The sequence below is a fragment of the Dicentrarchus labrax genome, unplaced genomic scaffold (assembly GCF_905237075.1).
Source record: "Dicentrarchus labrax unplaced genomic scaffold, dlabrax2021, whole genome shotgun sequence".
In the NCBI taxonomy this organism is placed as follows: Eukaryota; Metazoa; Chordata; class Actinopteri; family Moronidae; genus Dicentrarchus; species Dicentrarchus labrax.
This window is the reverse complement of record NW_026136714.1, coordinates 23,767,824-23,782,361: the sequence shown is the minus strand read 5'-3', so window position 1 is coordinate 23,782,361 and position 14,538 is coordinate 23,767,824. Positions and strand designations below refer to the sequence as shown.

Sequence of the window (14,538 nt, the reverse complement as noted above, 5' to 3'; positions counted from 1 at the left end):
CTAGCTCGGGCCCTGGCCTTTTCACAACAGGGCCAAGTCACAATATTTGTCTCATAAAAGAGTAAAGCCCAACAAATCCCTCCTGTGGATCCCGCGCTCTGATAAAACGTACAACGTTCCACACAGGTTCGACTTATCAAGTCCACTTTTCCATCTAGTGAAATGTCAGATAATGATGTGAATGCTGAACAAGTGCTGCAGTCTAAAGAAAAGCCAGCAAGTAAATAGGTTATTTTGCAGATAGGGAAGATAGTGGAGCATTTAGCAGCTAAAGAGCGAGATGTTTTTCTCAGGAAAAACCAAAACAGATCTACAAAAGGAATGAATATGACATTTATTACATTGGTTAGGTGGCCAAAAACACAACTCCAAGTGAATGCTAATGTTGCTCTGTGTCTGCTGAATGTGGAATTGGCATGTTTGCTAGCAAGTCCACCATAAATACATGACATATATCACTAAATATGTAAATATGGTGAATGGACTGCACTTATCTTGTCTTCCGACCTCTCAGTGTGCTTTAGCACATTCATACACTGATGGGCTGCCATCAGAATATCCCATAATCCCATTCACACACATCCATACACTAATGGCATAGCGTCAGGAGCTATTTGGAGTTCAGTATCTTGCCCAAGGGCACTTTGACATGCAGAGGGAGGAGCCGGGAACCTTTTAACCTACTAATGGGTTAAAGTCAATATCTATTTTATTAAGAATATAAAACGATATAACGTTTAACGTTGGTTAAATTGTAGATTTTATAAGTCTTACCTATGTTAGGTAACTTACATTTCTCTTGCAAAGTCACATGACTGATTGATTAGCTGTATATATAGAGAATGTCAGATGCACCCTGATGTAGGCCAGACAGCTCAAATTTCTGGGAAATAAATGGTGGTTTATTGGAGGACAGCTGTGCAAACTTTGATGAAATTTTAATGGAGCCGGATAAACAAAAAAACACAGCTCCATCTCTCTTTCGCTCTTACTTTTATCCTCCATTCTGCTTTGATGCCATATCTTTGCCATCATTAAATACCTACACAAAGGCACATACTTTTCTTTGGTTCTTCAGCTGCCGGATGACACACACATTTATGCAATGGCTCCATAACCTTTGGGCTTGTTAGAGAATAACATCTATATTTTTTGTGAATGCATGGGCGCCAATGACAAAAGAAGCATCCATTAAAAGTATTCTTGAAAAACTTATTTTTTCCAGTCTGTGATTTCACAGCATTGGTCCTGACATTATATGTGATTGAACTCTCAAAAGAAGACTAACTGGAATGACTCAGTGTCTCCTTGAAGGAGACCCTAAGCCATTACGGGGGAGTACAAAACATTTCAGGTCTTGCGTGGGCCCTAAAGAACAATGGCGCCCGCCAGTGAATAAGTAAACCTGATAAACATACAGCCGTCCTCTGCATACTGGGTGATTTTATAGACTCATTCAAGGTCAAAGCGAATGTGATTTTTCTTCTTCTTCTCCTGCAGAATAACCAGAGGCAGGGATATCCTGTTTCATTAGCTTTCCTCTCACTGCTGCTGCCGCCTGTCCAACAAAATGTAACTGGCTGAGGGTCAGAGCCGCAGCTGAAATAGCAAATAGCCAGGGAACCCTACATGGGCGGAGGATTATTGACAGAGAGGAAGGTTAAAGAGTAATATATGTGAGCGGGGATCAATTTATGCATCTCCTGCTGTGAGTGTGTGTGCTCATGCGCACACCACATGTATATTTCCACTGGGTGTTCTGTGTTTGTGAAGCTTAATTTGTGCACATGTGCATACAAGCTTTTCCCCCTGCATGTGCATGTGTGTGCGTATGATGGTGTGTGTGTGTGTGTGTGTGTGTGTGTGTGTGTATCGGTGTGTGTAGGTGACAGTAACAGCATGAGCTTCATGCATTATCTCATTATGTGGCTCTCCCAGGCTGCAGGAGGACCCCGTCCCACATGGCCTCTGTGCTCATCGTGGTGAGGCAGACAGAGGGCCGCCCTCTCCTTCCATGGTAACTGCCGGACCCCTGGGGGCCCATTGCTTGGCTGGCTGTCCCACTCAAGCTCCAGCTCCAGCCCTGAGGGACGGATACAGAGGGGAGCTTGACAGCTAAACAAATGAGATCACCTCCTACTACTGACCACGTCTACCTCCAGCTATCCTGACTCTACAAACAGTTCGTCAACCTCAACTAACTTTGCTAAGCCTAATTGTGTCTCTAAAGGGTCAGTATATAGCACATTAATCACAAATGGTATAATCCATTTAGTGTTTTGTGGCATTTTGAATGAAGAAACGTCTAAATGCTTTGAATTATTTCGTCCTCTGTGACATTAAACTGAATATCTTTCAGTTGTGGACAAAGCAAGATATTTGAGGACGCCACCTTGGGCTTTGGGAAACTGTCATTAATATTTTTCACCATTTCCTGGACCAAACAACTATTCAGTAATGAAAATAATTGTTAGTTGCAGCCCCATATGACACTGAATAATTTAAATCAACTGACCTTTTAATTATTAACCTAGTCATACTTGTGACAGACAGTCGGGGTGACGACAGAAATGGACAGCACACTGAAGGAAATTACTCATCTTTCTATTCTTGTGAGGACATCTGTTCTTCCTAACACACACAGCAGGTGACTGACGTCTGCACACACGCACGCAGTGGACTCAGACCTGTTTAGCCCGACATAATGCAGCACATAATCACATCAACGGACGCTGAGACACAAAGGAGTTATATCAAGAAGGATTATCCCTGTTACACCCACACACACAGATGAGTCTGCGAGAGTCCACAAAAACATACTTCAACAACCTCTGACTGCTGCCACAAAAGGAAAATAAAGGAGGAAAAGAGAAGACAGGAGAAGGCATGGAAATGTAGGTATGAATACATAAAAATGGAATTCTCCTCAAAATAATAATAATTTGAGTAGATCAAGGAGTTACAAAGAGAGAAAAAAAGAAAAGAATAAAACACACACGCACACACCCTTTGGGTAGCTCTGGCTGAGGTCATCTTTATTAATAAACCCTCTGACAACAAACACACTCACATCAAGGCCCTCACACTCCCTCCCTTCCTTAGCTCCTTGAGAAATGGCAATTGCCAGACTGACACAGTAGGGGGGTTGTCTGTAAGCACACGTGCACACACACACACACACACACACAAAGCAGAATGGCCTAGAGACAGCATGTCAGTGATCTGTCAGGAGGTAACAGTGCAGAACAGGTGTGTGTGTGTGTGTGTGTGTGTGTGTGTGTGTGTGTGTGTGTGTGTGTGCGTGTTTGTTTTTTGGGGGGAGCAAAAGAGAGGAAGGCTGGACAGACAGGAAGTTTGCCCTGCACACACGCACAGACACACACTAAGAAACATGCCCTGGCTCATTTGTTCCCACTGACAGGAGAGGAGAGGGATGGTTCTCCACAAGACGCGCCTAAGGGAGGAGGACAGGTGTGTGTTGACTGTGTGTGTGAGGGAGTTGGAGGAAGAGAAGCAGAGGGAAGAAAGCAAAAATTTACATTTAAACCTAAGAATGTGTGTCTGTGCCCGTCTGTGTGTGTGTGTGTGTGTGTGTGTGTGTGTGTGTTGGTTTTGATTTATCTACTTATGTATGTTTACCTCTCAGTATTTGTTTGCGTGTGTGATGTTTGCTGTGCTCTGCAGGGCTTATGATGGTACATTGGGCCTGACCTGGGATCACTGCAGTATAACAGCCATTTGGCCTGCTGAAGTGCCCTTGAGCAAGAAACTCTGGGTAACAGCATCAGTACAGGTGAGCTTTTTGTGTGTTGCTACAGGTGCTGGTGAAAGGCTGAAAAAGAATCAAGAAAGGTTTGATAAAAGCTCAAAACATGCATTTCTGAATGTTATTGCATTCCTTCCATTCATCCATCTATCCAATTCCCGCTGCTTATCCAGGTCCAGGCCATGGTGGGGGCAGGGGAAGCTAGGTTACCCAGATATCTTTCTCTCTAGCTAGGTCCTCCAGTTCTTTCTGCTGGATCATGTGGTGTTCCCAGGCCATATGGGAGATATAATCAGTATGTTCTGGGTTTGCCCTGAGGTCTCAACAGCTGGACGTGCCCTGAACACCTCCAGAAGGAGGCGACTAGGGAGCATCCTAATCAGATGCCCCAACTACTTCAACTGGATCCCTAAGAAGCAGCAGTTCTACTCCAGGATCCTTCTGTTGGTGTGGCCTAATTTATACTTTCTGCATCCCTGTGGACTTAAGGGTCACTTGAGGTAAATTCTGTTATCTGGTCATGTCTGTGAGGGTCCAGATGCACCATCCATTTTGCAGCCAAAAATGTATGCCTTGAATAAAACAAGTCCAATCTTGTGTTTTCTGTCTACACAAAACCCACGAGCACAGGTGAGGTCTGGACCATAAATTGGCCTGTAAATCAAGAGTGCCGGCCTCAGGTTAAACTCCCTCTTCAGTCTGGTAGAGCCAGTTTCATCTTTCTTGCTAGAGTCCTCTGCATCTAGACCCCTGCTGTGCCGGTACAGTGTTCTCCATGCAGTGATAATGCCGGTCGGAATGCAGCTAACTTGGATCCTGTTGAGTAAAATCATTAGCTGATATGATCTTTTTTATACGTGGATGTTCTGTTGATGAAGTTTGGGCTTCTGTAGGTGGCACTCTTTTCCTTTTCAAGCCCTTGTGGCTGTCACTTTCATACTAAACGAGATGCATCTTCTAGTTATTCCAAACAAACTGCTCTTGTTGCTGCCAAATACAAGACACATTACTTCCCATGACGCTACTTGTTCCAGAGGATTCTTCATGGGAACGAATTACATAACACTGAGTATTTACTACAGCAAAGCTGCAGTAAAACAAACAAATAAAAGCTTGATGAACTGAATATATGTTTAATCACTTGTGTGTTGTATCTTCTTGTAAGAGGAAGAGACGCAGAGGGTGTGGCAGACACATTAATGAATCCCAACCTGAAACAAAGTTTTTCCTGTTGTACTCAGTGAATTATATAATACATGAAGTACATTCTGTGATAAGATAAATCACAAGTCATGCCAGGTCTTCAAGGGAGCTCAGGAGGAGAGCATGTGACACATTTCAACCTCAGTAGATCGTCTTGCTCGGTAAATGCAGAACAGCTGGCGAATTTCACCATTCGCTCTGGTTAGGCTGCATTTAACTTTCGGTTAAAAGGCAATTTCTTTTTCCACCTCAACGGAGCTTTTATATGGTATTTGTGCTTCTTTTGGATGCCGTGGAGTGGAGAAATGGCAAAGACAGTGAGGGTACAAACACAAATGTTGCCAGCTGGGTTTGAGCACACTGTGTTGTCGGTATGAGTTATACAGCTTAGACCTCTGAAGCCCTGGGACATCCCAAAACACTATTTCTACAATGTGGGCCCATTTTCTAGTGTATCCTCACAGGAAAAGAGAACTAAAGTGTCCCCGTGCTCTCGAGGGGGACTATATTTACTGTTGTACCTTATGCTTGCATGTGTGGATATATATACATGTGAAATCAGTGATTCTTCAAAAATAGAAGTGAAGAGATGCCAGGCATTTACATTCATCTCACTGCTCTGAGGCTCACTAAATGGTAAACAACTGGCAGCCCAGACACCATGACCAACAAGGATTATATCACCTCGTCATGAGATCACAGCGGGCCTGGAGCCAATTGCTTGATGTGCTTTAAACTGTCAGGACCAGTGGAGACGAGGCGAAACTCTCCACTCAAACCCTCGACTCACTTACATTTTATCAATTTCCAATGTGAGCCTAACTGGAATCAATGGTGCAGTAATGGACAGTGAGAAACCGTGTTAAAGTGTAATGCTACCTGTTAAATGCAGCTGCTGGCCGCTCGATGCGAGTAGAATGCCTGCCTTGTAATGCTGTAAGGATAAATTCGCTCTTTCAAGTAGGAGTGGGAAAGAGAGAGGTTAGGGATGGGAGATGCAAGTTTGATTTACATTTTATTTTTGCAGGTTGATGTCTGCACATCAAGCTCTCTGGCTAGATGTTCAGGATTCAGATATTTGACTGTTAAAAATGAAAAACTTGGATTCGGTGCTCCCAGCACAGTTTGTTCTTCAGGGTTGAAAACTCTCTGAAGCTGCTTTCAAGCCGTCATGTGACATCCAATAAAAAAACATACAAACAAATTCTTTAAGGTGGGTTAGCAGCTCCTTAAGGCAAGTTCCACTGCAGGCATTTACAGACTGACTGAAGCTTCACCTAAACCACAATCCAAGAAGGAGCCTCAATAAAATCAGCTTGATATTATTCTAACCAGAACATAAAGATCAGCTTTTAGAACCCGTAATTTATTCATACAAACTGTCATCACATGCAGTTTTGTCACTGGGAAGCTTTTGCAACTTTCCATCAGCTGTCACTAATTGCAGACCATTCTGAATAATATCAACATAAACAAACCTGCCTCAGAATAAATATGAAGCTCACTGGTAGCTGACACACGCTGTCAGCCCTTGAATCAAAAGCTCAGCAGTCAATTTGAGCTGGAAAAATGTCTCCAGTCTGGTAAATTGGAGCCACATCTGCGCATAACCAAAACCAGTGGTGGGCTAACTATTTAGACAGACTGGCAGCACGCAAATAGAAATTGGTGTGTTTAAAAAGGATGCGTTAAATTCAAGACACATTTATCATTCTTTATTATATAAAAATCAGGACACACACTAAGACATTCAATGGAAAACATGCTCCAAAGTCCACTAATTTAAAAGTAATAGTCGCTGAGGTGAATAGCTGCAAAAGCAGAAGCTTCAAAACCAACCATTGCACCCCGATCAAGAGTTATTAAAAACAAACGTGTGATTAAAAAAAACCCCTAAAAGAGCGCTCCCTGGCCCTTTAAGTCAAGGTTAGAGGAAAGAACTAGGCCATTTTGTTGCTGCAGTGGAAAAACAAAAGTGGCAGGGTGTCTGGGTGGTGAACAGGGAGGGGGGGAAATGACAGTGGTACAAAGAAATCAAATAAAGACTGACAATAAATGAAGTGCAGAGGAGGCCTGTGGTCACCGAGCAGAAGTCAGAGAGGTGCTGACGACAACAATCACGCACTCAGCCTCTGTCTTTTTTTTTATCTGCAGTATTTGCCGCTTTCCTATTCTTGTCTGCATCACTCTATCTCACTTTTTCTGATGCTCTTTCATCATCTCAGACACTTCTCCCATTCGCTCCATATGAGTTTCCACCATTCTTTCATTTATTTCAGCCTCCATTTTCTCTTTTTCCCAGCTCTGTCTGGCACTTTTTGACTTTCGCTCTCTTTTTTTGTGCCTCCTTGTTCCTCCTGTTTCCAGTCTATTTAGCTGCCTGACACCACATCTCTGTCTGTATCCAGTCACTTTTCTTTGAAGGAATAATATGACGTTTGGAGAAATGCACTTTTAACTTTCTTCCATAGGCTAGATAGAAAGATTGATACCACTCTCATGTCTGAACAATGAATATGAAGCTACAGCCAGGAAACGGTTAACATAGCTTAGCATAAAGGCTGAAAGCAGGGGGAAACAGCTAGCCTGACCCTGTATTAACATACAATGGCGTTCAATTTATTAAAAAAGTTGAAGGAACATATTTCGAAAACGTAAAGGTGCATTTAGCCTAGCTTAGCATACAGACTGAAAGCAGAGGGAAACAGCTAATCTGGCTCTGTCCAAAATGAAAACAATCCACCTCCCCCATAGTTTACAAAAGAACACGTTGTATCTTGTTTGTTTAATCAGTACATTAAGATAAACCAAAAACAATAAACATTTGGGATTTTACAGGAAGTTACATGCTTGAACTATTTCTTGACGAACTACATTTTTGTTGCAGTACAGATTTAAATGAGATACAACACTATAATGAGTGAACCTAAGGAAGGCATTTTTTTTCTTTTTAAACCAAACAGCTTCACTTTTTCTTTCTCTTTGTTCTTTTCCTCTCTCAGGTCTGAATAGCTCTACCTGTGCAGTCCCTCCATTTAAATGACGGCTGAGAAATTGACCAATCCCTCGTTCCAATAAGTCAATAGACCCACTCCAACTGCTGCTACTGCACCACGGAGCAAACACACACAGTGACATCTTAACAGTCTGGTAACACCCTGGTGCACTTTCCCAGGTGTTTGTGTGTGTGTGTGTGTGTGTGTGTGCATGAGTGAGATATGTCAGCCTGAGTGCTACAGCCCAGGTGAGAAGGGACACGCACATAAATCATAACTCCAAGCATTTGATGCCTTCATTGTAATTGCAAACTGTGTGTGTGTGTGTGTGTGTGTGTGTGTTTAAGGTTGTTTAAGTGTGTGCGTGTGGGAGATGTGACGCAGTATGTACGACAGAGCAAGAATATGTGAGAACACAATTTGTATGAATGTGTCGGAACGCTACAGCGCATGTGTTTGTTGATTTTGCAACGCTCGCCCCCACACACACACAAACATATTCTAACTCTCTTTCCTAAACCCCCGTTGCCTTTGTGAGTCAGTCTTGTCAGTGTGTGTCAGAGTGTGCGTCTGTGCGTGTGTATGTGTGCACATCTTAATCTCCCAGCTAAGACAAACCCAGCAGAGTTTCTAGTAAATGTTGTTAATAAAGTCTAGCGGGAGCTCTGTCTGTCATTCAACTGTGGTAGAGCACACACACACACACACACACACACACACACACACACACACACACACACACACACACACACGCACGCACACACAAAATAAAGATATATATAATTAATAAGATTAAAGGAGATGCAGACACAAAGCACTTAGACAAAGGCACACCCTCACACTTAAGACACACACACACTTACACACACATACAGTCAAGGACACAAACACATAAAGGCACCCATAGAAGCAGGTACAGATACACACATACACACTCGCATTCAGACACAAAGAAATCAAGATGCACACAGGTTAAACCGCACTCATAGATGCAGACACAAAGAAACACCCACACAGAATAAGAGAAACAAAGACAAAGGCACACACAAAGACACGGATACACACACACACACACACTGCGACAGACGGCGTGGGTCTGACAGCATGCAGCAGATCCACTGCACGCCGTGGCCCGCTGATGAGTGACACAGTCCTCATACCCTGCGAGCGCTGAGGCAGCATGCTGCGATGGCGAACGCAGCTCCAGAGAGGACGGTTTTGTGCGCTACATAATACGGGAGACGTTCAACAACACAGCAGCTCTGTGGAACAAAGCAAGTGTCCATGCAGCTGCAAAAGAGAGAAATCACACTCACACACACACACAAAGAGCACAGCGGAGCGCTCACGCCTTCACAAAGAGACACTGGTTAATAATTATTAAGGAGGGAGAACACACACAGAGTTGCAACCACTGGCTGGCCTATGATTTCTTATGACAGAATTTTAATCAGAATATATGGGGATGCAGATTCATCCAGCTGCTAACTGTCCCTCCTCCACTTTTACCTTACAAACATCCCAGGCAACTTCTTCCTGAATGTAAGAGCTGCTGCAGTTAAAAACACCACTGGAAGAGCTACCTTATATAGCTTATCGGTGAAAAAAGACAGTCACACAGGTGTAGCGGTCTGGTGAAGAGATGCAGAAGCATATAATTAAGAAGAGAAGCGGAACCTTTCTCATGTAGTCTCTGATTACCGTTTATCACAGCAGCTCAGGACTGTTTGTCAAGTCTGTATCTGTTCACAACACCAGTAATCCCACTGCACTAACTGCAACTGTTGCATGTGTTATACACAGATGTGATGGTGTGTCTGTCATGATGGGGGAGATGCACTGTAAGCTAACAATTTCATAAACCTTCTAAATAATATATACAGTTTTCACAAGCCGTCAAAGCATGTAAACGTCTCTACTTGTAATCCACTGTGAGTTCTCCTTTACAGCCTCACGTTGGCTTATTTCAATCAGTACAGTTTTCATCTGGGAGAAAAGAGCTCTTGTGTGAATCAATAATGAATTAATAATAATAATAAACCAATAATGAACACTTCTATGAGCTGATCTCAACTAAAAGTCAAAAGACAGGCACCAGTTTGTTGCATGCACTCAAGAAGTCAGCCCACTTCCTAAAACTGTTTTGTTAGTTGGTTTTATATCTTTTCTCTGCCTCTGATTGGACATCAGATTACTCTGTAAAAGTCCAAATGCAGCTGAGTGGAGCAACAGGTGACGCGCTTCTCTATGTGGCCTTAATGTTTCCTGACATTGTTGACCTTTAAACCTAGAATGACCTCCTTCTGTACCAACCAGTATTATCCAGCACTTCACTCTCACTTTATTGTTCCTCACTTTATCCCCTTTTTAGCACACACTGCATGCACTTCCTCTCTTGCCTCTTACACAGATTTTTTTAAATGGGTAGTTCGACATTTTTGGGAAACATTCCTGTTTGATTTCTTGCTGAGAGTGCCCTGAAAAGATCAATACTACTCGTATATTCGTGTGTTAAATATAGATAAAAGGCTTTGTCCCGATAGTTGATTAGCTTAGCTAGCACAAAGTCTGGAAACAGGGGGAAGCAGCTAGCCTTAGGTAACAACCAGAACCTCTAAAGCTCACTAACTAGCACATTAGGTCTCTTTTGTTTAATCTGTACATAAACGAGTGTAAAGAAACTGAAATAGACTGGCACATAACCCCCCCTAAACCAAAACGTCTTGTTTTTACACTTCTGATTTGCTGTAGATTTAGCATCCACATCCATTTCGTCTGCTTCTCCGACTATAGATAATCACAAAGGCACAGATACGAACACAGGCACACACTCAGCAAAACACACACCCCCATCCCTCTGTTACCCAGCTAAGCATTGGGAAAAGAGAGAAACACACACCACCACCACCACCACCACCACACACACACACACACACAGAGACACAGACACGGTCAACCACGCGGACACACACACACACACACACACACACACACAGAGCAGCTAACTTCATTTCAAAATCAATTAATTAAAAAGCACGGTTCTCTCCCACAGGGAGTGAAAGACAAATTTGAGGAATTTAATCCTGGCACACAAATCAGAGCTGTTCAGCCGCAGAGATATGAGAGGACGGGGCTGGATGGAGGGATGGAGGGATGGAGGGACGGAGGGATGGAGGATGGACGGTCAATGAATTTTAAAAAGGGAGAGCGATTTAACTCAGTTACTTCAATTTGACACAACTCCTCTTTCCCACCTTACTGTAACACTTCTCCCACATCTATCTATCTATCTATCTATCTATCTATCTATCTATCTATCTATCTATCTATCTATCTATCTATCTATCCTTCAGACGGACAGACGAGAAGAAAAAGCACCATCAGCAGAGAAAGTAAGCAAGACGGAAACAGAGTAAGTGTGTGTGAGTGTGTGTTGGTGGGGTTCATCAGCATCCCTCTCTTACTCCCTCACTGTCTCTTTCCATTAGTTTTCAGGCTTTTTTTAAATAGACGTGTTATTGATTTTTTTTAATGCGAAGAAGCAGAGGGGGGCTCAGAGTTTTTGTGTGTGTACATGCCTCTGTGTATGTGTGTGTGTGTGTGTTTATTCTCCACGGCTGGTCTAACCTCAGGCAAAAAAATCATAATAAAGAGTTTGCTTTTCTCTCCTCCCTGGTGTTCCTAAAAAAGACTTTGCCTAATAGGTACGAAAGATAAAAAAATAACACTGCAAGATAAACTGTTCCATATGCCACAGGCCTGTATGTGTGAAAGGGAGAGAGAAGATAGACGATGTGTGAGCGTAAGCACGTGTGTGTGTGAGCGTGTGAAGGTTTGTGAATGTGTTAGTACAGGTGTGTGTGAGAAAGCGCACGTGGCCCTCCGTATTTGTCTGATGATACAAGTGTGTGTTTGAGAGTCTGTGTGTGTGTGAGTGAACTTATATAGAGGAAGTATTCAGATCTTTTCCTCGAGTTCTAGTAAATTGCCTCTGCTCATTGAAAACCTGCACATTTTTGCGACAAACTGAAGAAATAATGGATCTTTATACAGTAACCACATGGCATATGTACTTTGAAACAATTGGTTGCTATAATAACTCTAGTTCTCAAAGATTTATTCCAAAATTCTACTGAAGCAGATATGAGGTTTTCAGATATTTTGCTGAAAACCAACATGTGACCTCCGCCTCGGCTCAGAAAGAAAACATCGGGGGAAACACAAAAAGAAAAGTAGGTAAAAGGCTTCTGAAGCCTCATATTAGCTTCAGCTGAACTTTAATGCATTTTCCCACTAAACCACGACTGGAACAAGAACTGTATCTTTTCCAATGTTTTCTAATTCTTTCCCAGCACAAACCATTTAAAAGAACTTTAATTATGTTATTAAAAATGCACTGTCACCGGTTGAAACAGGGCTCTCTTCCTAAGTCCATGAGAACTTGTTGTCATGGTTTGGGGTTTTAGTTCAGTTATTTCCTGTTTTATGTTGAAAGAGTCCTTCCTTGTGCATCTTGTTTAACTTCACTTCCTGTCTTTGTCTGTTTTCCCTCCAGTCTGGATTGTCTGCCCCGCCCTGATTAGTTTCACCTGTGTCTAGTTATCCTCTCCCTCACTAGGGCACTTTATGTGTGTGTGTGTGTGTGTGTGTGTGTGTGTGTGTGTGTGTGTGTGTGTGTGTGTGTGTGTGTGTGTGTGTGTGTGTGTGTGTGTGTTTGTGTTCATTTGCCTTCGTTGTCAGTTGCTATGTTCCTGTGTTGCATCTTGGTTTTTGCTTTGCAGCTTCTGTCACCTAAACCTGGACCTGAACCTGCCTGTACCTGCCATCCTAGTGCCTGCTTTGTCTGTATTTGAGTCCACTTTGCATTTCCTGGTTACGACAGATGCTACAGCTGCAACAATTAGTTGATTGATTGACTAGTTGTCAACTATTAAATTAATCAGCAACTATTTTGATAATCCAATAATTGTCATTTTTTAAACAAAGAATTTCCAAATTCTCTGATGTCATCTTCTCAAATGTGAATATTTTTGGCTAGTGGACAAAACAACTTTTGAGGACATAATTTTGGGCTTTGGGAAACCGTGATTAATATGTTTCACCATTTTCTGACACTTTATAAACTAAACAGTGAATTGATTTATCGAGAAAATTATCCATAATGACAATAGTTGTTAGTTTCAGGCCTAATTGATGTTTTAAAGATTGTGGTTTTCATAAGACAGCGATATAATGTAAAAATACTCCTGCAAAACTCCACATAACTACTGTAAAATATACCAAAAGAACAGATACTTATCATGCAGAATGAGCCTTTATATTCTTACATATGTAAAGAAATCTTACAACCTGTAAATTACTGAACCGATATAAATGTGGTGAAGTTGCATACAATTATAATACTCATACTGAAGTACAGTGTGCAAGTACATTTCACCGCATGTATGTGTGAGAGCATAATTCAGTATGTGTTAGTGTGACTGGGCACACATGGAGAGGTCTGTTACAGAAATACACAGGGAGCAGAGCAGTGGGGACTAAAGGGGAGAAAAGAAAATAAGAGTGAGTACCAAGGAGCAAAAGATGAGGAAGATTGAAAGAGAGAGTGAGAGAAGGAGGTGAAAGCCAGCCTGGAAATTGATGGTGTAATTGTTGACTGCTGGTCTGCTCTTATCTTGGTTTCTCAGGGCTGTTGTCTGCGCGAGCTGGCTTCTTTCTTGCTTTCAAATCTCTGTCTCTCTCTAGGAGAGGACCAAGACCAAACCTGGCAACCTGCATCCTTTTCTCTATTTTCTCCCTCTCCCCAGCCCTTGTATTTTTCCCAATGTCTGTCTTTCTCTTCTTTTATCTCCTTTTTGTCACATTATTGTGGCCTCATCCCAGTGAGCATATTTCTTTTTTTTTTCTCTTTCCATCCCTCCCTTCAGACGGTCAGACATCATGCAGAGAGCAGTGGACTGGAAAAGAGCAGCAGGAGAGGGGGGAGTGCAGCCAGCCAGGGGTCAAAGGTGAGTCTGCAGCAGGATAGGGGCGGGTGAGGGGGGGCAGACACAGACCCTTTCTCTCTCTGTTACCCCTTCCCCAGCATACAAGCCAGACCAACACCTCAACAACAGGACTATTATATCTGCAGCTGCTGATACAGCTGGGCTCAAAGGAGCTGCTCGGGCTGGACTCGAGGTGAGCCTAGTAAGGTGCTGACCAGAGCTAGCAGCGATGTTTCAATAAGTGTGATAAAAGGAAGGGAATCAATCTATCTTAGCTTTAGCTGAAGATACCACAGATATTTATTGTTCAGCGCTTGATTTGACCCGTCGATCTCGGACAAAATCAAGCTGTACCATGCTTTAATGGTATAGACCATAATATTTGTGTTTACATACTTTAATGTAATTCATAATCAAAAAGTACTTGCTGAACTGCAGTTAGCTCCCGGTAACTTGCCTCGTCTCATTACTGAATCTGAGATTACTTCCGTGCAGTTGCCGTGTTTACAGTGATTGTTAGGCTTACGTTTTCTACCTTTTGACTGACAGGTCAATCTCAGTGAGTCCGTCCACTGCAGTGCTAGGA

General features: G+C 42.6%; 1 protein-coding gene and 1 long non-coding RNA gene across 4 annotated transcripts in view; one reads left to right on the top strand and one right to left on the bottom strand.

Moving 5' to 3' along the window:
• sema4c (sema domain, immunoglobulin domain (Ig), transmembrane domain (TM) and short cytoplasmic domain, (semaphorin) 4C) overlaps positions 1 to 14,538 on the bottom strand; it is a 91,333-nt gene that overhangs the window by 66,267 nt on the left and 10,528 nt on the right. The gene's annotated exons all lie outside the window — the stretch shown is intronic.
• LOC127375501 (uncharacterized) lies at positions 3,416 to 4,830 on the top strand. The gene is made up of 3 exons (XR_007887373.1): positions 3,416 to 3,471; positions 3,685 to 3,793; positions 4,085 to 4,830. It is a non-coding gene; the product is annotated as an uncharacterized LOC127375501 (long non-coding RNA).